Below are 8914 nucleotides of genomic sequence, written 5' to 3'. Positions count from 1 at the left end.
CCAGTCGCCCCTCTGAAATGCTCTGTGTATTTCTCTTCCTCACAATCAGAATTGGGGATAGTTCACCCTTGTGGCAGAAGAAAAGGGTTTCATCTCAGTGTAAAATCCTATGTGGTCACCTGGACATCAAAGTAGCTGGACTTGCAGCCAGAGACTTGCACAGTTTTCCTACGCAACCCTGAAAACCTACGGCCTGTACCCCTTGATTGTAGCTGCTCAAGTTTCTTTCCTGGAGCCACAGAGGAAATAGATGTCATCATCTGTCTTATACTCACTCTTTTCTCCCGCCAGGTTTTTCTCCAATAAAAATATCTTTTCCACTACTATATTAAAAAAACAGACAATTGTACACAACAGATACAAGGTGTACAGAGGTAGATTAATGTTGCCTAATCCACTTTGGGAGTAATGAGCCAAATATTCCTTGTTACCTTTCTCTGTGTCCTCTCTCTTTACATTCTCCTTGGCTGATTTAGGAATGAAGAACATTCTATCCAAGCCGTCAAATAAGAATAATGTTTATCGCTTCTCGGCCTTTTGGCTAAGATCAAGTGTAGAATAATGTTTGATATACAAGCCTATATGGAAAAAAAAATTTTCTCCATACATTCACTCAAGAAACATTCATTCATTCATTCATTCATTCATTCATTCATTCATTCATTCAACAGGCGATGTTCTTGGAACTATACTAGTTGATGAGGAAGTATGTGTACTTTTTAAAAGACTGTATTTATTTATTTGAGAGAGAAAGAGAGAGAGAGGATGAGCAGGGGAGGGGAAGCGGCAGAAGCAGACTCCCTGCTGAGTGAGGAGCCCGACGCAGGGCTCGGTCCCAGGACCCCAGGATCATGACCCGAGCCCAAGGCAGATGCTTAACCAACTGAGCCACCCAGGCATCCCAGGAAGTATGTATTTTTAATGCCTTTTTTCTGTCTCCAAGATAGGCTCAATGTAGGGGTGGGGCAGTTGCATAGAGAAATAAGTACAATAAAATATTAAAATTACTATGATAAAGTTTGGTATAATATAAAATGGAGTCACAGAGGAGAGTGGATAATTTGATTTGAGATGAAAAATAAAAGCTTCTTAGAGGAAAGGATATATGAGAAGTTTGAATTTGATTATGTAAGTAGTGGCTATCTTTCCTACATAAGATTATTGTAAGCACCAAAGTTTATGAAAGTTATAGAATCATTTTGACAAGTTCAAAAAAGTAAAATAAAATGGCTTCTTTTTTTCCTATATAGATATGTATATACATAGTTGCACAAAAAGGTTAAAAGCCTCCTATTAAAGATGAACTATCTCTGTCATTCTGTTCTTATTCTTACTCTCCCATGGATGGGTCCTACCACATTTATGCAGTAAGTATAATCGGACCACAGTTTGTTTGTTTTTTTTATTTTTTTTATTTTACCCAGTATAGCTTTCTGTCCAACCTCCCTCATTTGAAGTTAAACTTTATTATTTTAATTAAAGACATTTAGAGAGTACCTATTTATGTTCAAGGCACTATGCTGTGTGCTGTGGTTGAGAAGGCAAAAGGTATGTATGTTGATAAACAAGGACTGGTCTTTACCCATAATCAGTTTATGCTAGAAGTAAAAGGATAAAATATTATCTGAGTGAGACAGACCTTCTTCATTTATTTTTTCCAAAAAAGACAACACTGATATTTTGTTTTAAAGACCACTTTTTAAGTTTTGTCTCAGCCAAAAGATGATCATCATTCTCTGCTTGAAGATAGTAGTTAGGACCAGGTAGAAATGAAATTAATAAAGTACATCAGAACAGCATGGCTTGGAAAAAAATAGCATGGTTTGGTAGAAATTGCAGCCCTAGATTTATTGTTCACAGTAAGATATATATGATGGTTTAGAGCAATACCACTTCAAGTATTCGTATGTAAGAGGAAACAAAAACTTGCCAAGAATTGCTATTAAGGAATAAAATTTAGGTTATTAACTTCCATGTGAAAGGAAGCTTCTTTGCTTTTTTGTAATTGTTTTTTTTTAATTGTTGTTTATTTGGATAATGGGCCAGCCCTGCCTTGAGATGGCACACAGAGATAGCAAGTATCCAGAAGCTACAAAGCTACTTTATTCCCATCAGTGTTATAGGTCTCCAGTGTAGGTCATTAAGTTCGAAGCAATACATCTTTTTAGTGAAGGTCATCATTCTATACTTTGTCAAGTAAATAGAGGCACACTAAGTATTATGATTCAAAAGGGATTCATAAAATATTTAGGGCTTTCACATTTGTAGAGAGAACAGAAGCTGTGCAGACAGATCACAGGGCTGTTGCTGGAAGGTCATGGAAACAGTCACAGAAGACATCAGCCTACATAACCAAAGGAAATGGTTTTCAAAAGTTTGCACGGAAAACACCAAAATTCTGAATCATTTGAATACTACCCTACACACTATATCAACTTGCAACAGGAGAGCTGGAAATTGCTGAGAAAATTGAGTAGCAACCATATTTGGTCATCAGTATCTCTTAAGAATATAATGACTTCTTCCTACTTCTGCTTTTCATATCAAAGCTGAGGGCCATCCATTGGTAAATACTAATCTGGAACCATTGAGGGAAGAAAAAGTCCTAAGAAATGTAGTACATGAAAGGAGAGTAATGCAAAGTTTACTAAAGCACAAGAAAGATCTAGTATTTTTTTAAAGATGTTATTTATTTATTTGACAGTGAGAGAGAGAGACAGTGAGAGAGGGAACACAAGCAGGTGGAGTGGGAGAGGGAGAAGAAGGCTACCCCCCAAGCAGGGAGCCCGAAGCAGGACTCGATCTCAGGACCCTGGGATCATGACCTGAACTGAAGGTAGGCACCCAAAGACTGAGCCAGCCAGGCACCCCAAAAGATCTAGTATTTTAAACAGAATTTGATATTTGCTCTCCTAAGACATTGCTACCCAGTATGTTTATAGTAGCAAATAAATAATTTGATTATGATTTCAATTATGATAAGTTAGCCTAGTTTTATAATCTAACTTGAAATTTTAGAGATAATAAAGAATATTAAGCTTTCATTTCCTAATACAATCTAAAACACTGAAAACAGCACACTGAAATCTATTATTTATGAAAAGTTGTTTTTCCTCAGCTTGTCACAAATAATGTCAAAACAATTTTATTAGGTTGACAATATGGTACAAAATTTGATTCTATCACTAATTTATTATATTAAGAATGTACCCATTTTCTGTAAGATCAAAATATACTGTCATTTCTATTCTCTATTTTTCATGAGAAGATAAAGCCTTTATTAAAAAAAAAAAAGATGGGGCACCTGGGTGGCTCAGTCAGTCAAGCGTCTGCCTTCGGCTCAGCTCATGATCCCGGGGTCCTGGGAGCAAGCCCCACATCAGACTCCCTGCTCCACGCAAAGACTGCTTCTCCCTCTCCCACTGCCCCTGCTTGTATTCCCTCTCTCGCTGTGTCTCTCTCTGTCAAATAAATAAAATCTTAAAAAAAATGATTAACAATAATAAAAATAAAAAATTAATTAAAAAAAGAAACAATCTATGAGATGCCCAGTGCCACTGCTCCTATGATATATTTATGGTTAATGTACATACACGTATATGGGTGAGTAATCTCACTCTCTCTCAACACACACACACACACACAGGTGGAGTACACTTTTATCCAAGTTGGTTACTAAATCTATCAATAGAAATTCTATATTCACAGCAACACAATTTTCTTATTAAACGCCAGGATTTTTTCTTTCTGAGCCAAATCCAATATCTTCAACTACTGAAAAATGCTTTTTTCTTAGTACTGCCAATATTCCCAGAGTTAAAGCACTGATGCTTTTCTTAAAATAATTCTACCTTCTGGCCAACAGGCATTTTTCAGCATTAAATAAAAAAATTGGTTTTTCAGCTGCTATCTGTTTTATTGAGTGTCGACCTGTGTTAAGATACTTTTTAAATTAAATGTCAAATCCAGATTGACGTAGGAAACATGGCAGTGCTTGATATTTGATGAGAAGCTGTCAGCTTGCCTCTCCCTGTCAAATTGCTAGCCACTTCCTCAGGACTAGTTTCGTAAGTGATGATGGCAAGCAGAGCTCCACACAGAAAGGTCTCAGTCCTATATGATGTGTGTGTGTGTGTGTGTGTGTGTGTGTGTGTGTGTGTGTGTGTGTGGTCAGAATGGGCATGAGACGAGTTATTTATTATTTGGAAATTGAATTCCATTCTCTTAATTATTAAAGTTATTTTAGGAACATTTCTTGTCGGTGAATCAATAATTCAGAAATAGCATTCAGAGTTAGGCATGAAAAGGCAAGTTGAATGCCTTCTCGGTAGTAATTTCCATGAAAAATTACATCTTTGAACGCTAGGCTATAGTTTTGAGGGAAGTTTTCATTCTGTTATTTGCCACTGCAATAGTCTATCTTAGTATTTCTTAGCCTGTCATTTTATTTCGTTTTTACTAAGTACCACTACTGGATACATGCCAGTATGTATGTGTGTAGGTGTGCGCACGGCTGTGTGAGTAGCCAGAACATGGAAAGAAACTGGTAGTCAGCATGTTGTGGCCCTATTTTACATTCTTAAATACACACACACACACACACACACACACACACACACACACATCTCATTTTGAGTGGTCATATATTTCTTAGGAAATTATACAATCATTAGTATTTCAGAAAATGGAGGCCATTACCTAAATATTTGAAGCTCTTTATCTCACCCCTAATCAAAACCAAACTTAAAAACAAACCAAAAAAAAAAAGGACACAATATTGTATTAAACATGGAAGCCCAAAGGGACAGATACTTCTTCCCTGATTTCTAAAAGCTATGACACAAAGGGGTGCTCCTGCTCTGGATCCCTGACATTACACAAGTAGCTCCAAGATGAAACGGGAGAGTATGCAGTTGACTCACCAAGGCAGATCCCGCTCAAGGGCAGCTAGCATCTGGCAGGGGCAGCACCCTGTCGGGCAGCTGTGCCCGGGGCCTGAACCCTGACTGTTCCTTGCACCATGTCCTTGGGTGCAGGTGTTAATGACTAGAACTCTTTTCCATTTCCTCATTGTCTTTCTGCCCTCCAGACATCATAAGCTAATCGCTTCATTTTGTATCAACATTTGTCTTTTCTACCCAAGCTGGTTGTTCTTTGTGTTGCTTGAAATTGGAGAACCCTGACTCAAAGATCATTTGTAAAGCTATATTCATAGACGCAGGCTAACTTAAAATTGTTTTATCTTCCTGTTAAATTGAAGCTTTAATCATTGTGCAATTTTCATATAGATAGCCAGTATTACTTTTTTCCTTAAAGCTTCTTTTGTCTCATATGAATATAGCTACAACCACTTTTGTGCAAAATAATTATGTATAAATATACATTTATGTACACATCTATGTGTGTGTGTTGTACAAGTGTGTGTGTGTTCTTAGATTTCAAGATTTTCATTTTTATATTTTACATGTGCTTTTTCTAAACAGTGTAAAAATAAATATATATATATATATATTTTATCTAGTCTGATACTCTATCTTTTGCCGAAAGAGTTGCACCATTTAGATTTAAGCTGACTACTGATAATTTTAATTTTTTTGTTTATAGTCCTGTTTTATGTTTTCTGTTGGTCTTGTTTAATTTTTATTTTTCTATCCTTACCTTCTTTGGAATATTTGAATTATATTTTTAATTCCTCTTTCATTTTTCCTTTTGAGTGAAGCACTGTCTTAATAATTATTTAACAAAATTCTACTGTTAACAAACATTCTGAAAATCTCTTTAGATATACCCACCCTTAATATTTTTTAGAGCCCAGTGCAAGAATACACTTGGAGACTCCTGGTGCATCTCTTCCCTCCTACATTTCTGACCTCCTGGACTCCTAAGTACCTGAGTACAGACACCTTGTCCACATGACTGTGCTCTGTTCAAAATCCCATCCATCTCTCAAAGAGGCATCTTTTGGCTCCTCCTCAAGCCAAAAGAGAGCAATAAGAGTTACAGCAGAGTTTTCATCCAGCCAGTGGCCGATAAGCCTGGGAAAATGTCCTGCACAGGCCTAAAAAGTAACTTGAAGCTATTGTGCAGAATTCTAGGGTTCTAGATCCATAGAGCACAATTTAGAAGGAAACGGGTCTTGGGCTCTGGAGGGCCTATCCCCAGGTCCCCAGAGATTCAGAGCCCTGTCAGTTAGTTAGCATCATGCTAAAGGAGACCCAGAAAAGAAACCCTAAAGCCAAGATGTCCAGGCGGAATTTATAGTTGCCTGTGAGTGGCCTATGAGTGGTACTATTTCTCCATGAAAAATATTTTTACAGATATAGACTCCTAGCTTGACAATTTCTCTCAGTACAGAGATTTACATACCATTATCATCACTGTAAAGAATCAATTCTTCTCAGAGTATCCCCTTTTCTGCTCTCAATTTCTCCTTCTGTTCTAGCAATTTTTAAGACCATCTCTCTGCATTTAGTTTTCTGAAGTGACTCGGCATGTCTATGTGTATGTGTGTGTGTATGTGTGTTGTGTTTTAATTGTGTCTGAAATTTATTAGGCTTTCTGGATGTGAAGATATGTGTTGCTTGATAATTCTGGAAATTTTCCAGCTGTTACCTTTAAATATGCTCTCTGTCTGTTTTCTCTTGCCTCTCTTTCTGGAACTCCAGTTAAACACACATTAAACCTTCTCATTATAGTTTTTTGTTCTCTGTTTCCTTGTGTTATTTTGGCATAATTTTTTTGACATCTCCTCCAGCTTTATATGTTTCTAATTTGTTGTCTATTTCATTGAGTTTTATATTTTCTTTGTTATATATATTTCTTTTTCTTGAACTTCTATTTTCTATCCAAGTATGCTACATCACACTTTATAGTTTTCTGTTTCCTGAAAATATGTTGGGGCTCACATTATTTCTTTTAACATACTAATCATAGTTTTAAAATCTTTGGTATTTAGTACAAGAAATCTGTCAACAGTATATAAAAAGTCTTTTTCATCATCTACCATATGTTTATGATGCCTTGCTTTCTTGTGTGCTTAATTATTATTTAATTTATTGTGAGATGCTTATTTCTTTGTAAAATAATTTGTGGCAATTATTTCAACAATTTTCTGGAATGAAAGAAGTTCCTTTTGCTAAATAATTTAGCCAATTTAATGTCTCCAATTCTTATCTCAGACTGTACATTTTGTTGGACCACACAGAAGAGAGTTCCCAGGAACAGAGCCCGTTGGTTTTAGTGATTTACTTAAGCATTTGCCTTGGTAAAGACATTATCTGTCCATTCCTAGAAATGCTGTTTGGTGTTTTTAAGGATTCTTTCACAGGCTCTTTCATGTTTTTTTCTTTACCTATCCATCCACAGAGATTTCATGAATCCTTGACCATTTTCCCTCTACACGACCACTTTTGAGATTTCAACCTACAATGTGACTTCAATTATCATCCACGTAATGATGACTTTCCAAAATATACCTATTTCCACCTGAGCTCTTTCTCCTCATTTCCAGTCTGGTATATTTTGATAATATTGATACTCTCTATTTTGATATTTTTTGTTGTTTCAAGAGCATCTCAATTCAAAGTATCTAAAAATTCAATTGCTGTTAGTCTACAAACTTATCTCTCCCCCCCCTGCATTTTTTTGTCTCAGAAAACTACCTTCAGTGGCTAATTTACCCAAGCCGGAGAGCTGAAAGAAGATATTAGTAAGAAATTAATCTCAGGTCGGTATAAAGTTCTTAGCATAATATTCAAAGTCTTCCTTTCCTCCCTCATCTGTGCTCTATCTTCTAATAATATTGCTAGTGCTCAAGACTGTCATGTCCTTGGGCAGTTCTGAGCTTTTCCATGCGCCCCTCTCCATCTGGAAAATGTGCACTCCACTGTTGGAACTGTCTAACCTCTACGTTTTCCTACAGATCTCACCATCGTCATCAGCTTTTGGTTCTTCCTTAAACCAATCAGATAAGATGCGTTTCTCCTACAGTATGAATAGCCCACCCAATTACCTAGCTTGTTTTAGAGTATCATACCAGCTTGATCTCTTTCAGGGAGGCACTGTGTTTCCTCACTGTTAGCTGCAGGCTGAGCACAGTGTTAGCCCAGAGGGCACTCAATTAACATTTGCTGAGTCGAGAATTGAATTACACTTTTATACCAAGGATAATCAGTAAAATATATAATTTAAGTGTCATCTTTAACAGGTCATCATACTGTATGCTGTGGAATTTAAGGCATATAATGAAGTGTAAGATCTCTGTACTCAAGTGGTTATAATTTAATAGGCCATAAATTACCTAAACCTATTATGACTCTAAGCAGATAAAGATAATGAACAATAAGCTGTTTACTATTGTCAAATATGTATTACAGGGAACAATTCACATAGGAGATCATTGGAGCATTTATCCTAATAATTCCTTGAAATTTTATCACACCTCTCTTCTGCGAAACCCTAGTGAAGCCCAACTTCTTGCCTGTAAATAATACCATTCCCATGATAAATAAGAACAGCCTTAACCAATTTGAAAAATAAATAAGCATTTTGCAAACAGACACATTCAATTCCACAAATTTTTTCAGTTTTCTTCACATACTTACAGTTTAGTGAGGGAGGTAGTGATCAAAATATGGAATTTAAGGCAGCATAGTAATTGTAATGATGCTCCTAATCAGAATGTAATAATATATAATGGTCAGAACTAGCTTGAATAACTATGAAGCTTTGACATATTTGATGTCATAATAATGTGTGGAATCAAGTGAATAACATAAAACAAATCTAAATATAATTATTCTAAAAATGCCATTTAAATTTTGTTAGGCATTTTTTTCTGATATTGACAATGATATAAATCTTTTAGCCTCCCTATTATATGTATTTTAGTTAATGAAACCGAGTTCAAGAACGA

The 8914-nt window shown here is 36.0% G+C and overlaps 1 pseudogene; it reads left to right on the top strand.

The window, feature by feature from the left end:
- The first annotated feature begins 521 nt into the window (after positions 1-521).
- LOC148164875 (U2 spliceosomal RNA) lies at positions 522-626 on the top strand (annotated as a pseudogene).
- Positions 627-8914: the final 8288 nt, after the last annotated feature.

Source organism: Eumetopias jubatus, unplaced genomic scaffold (genome assembly GCF_037043125.1).
Source record: "Eumetopias jubatus isolate StellerSeaLion01/CBP00866 unplaced genomic scaffold, mEumJub1_p1.0 scaffold_2, whole genome shotgun sequence".
In the NCBI taxonomy this organism is placed as follows: domain Eukaryota; kingdom Metazoa; phylum Chordata; class Mammalia; order Carnivora; family Otariidae; genus Eumetopias; species Eumetopias jubatus.
This window is presented reverse-complemented; position numbering and strand designations above follow the sequence as displayed.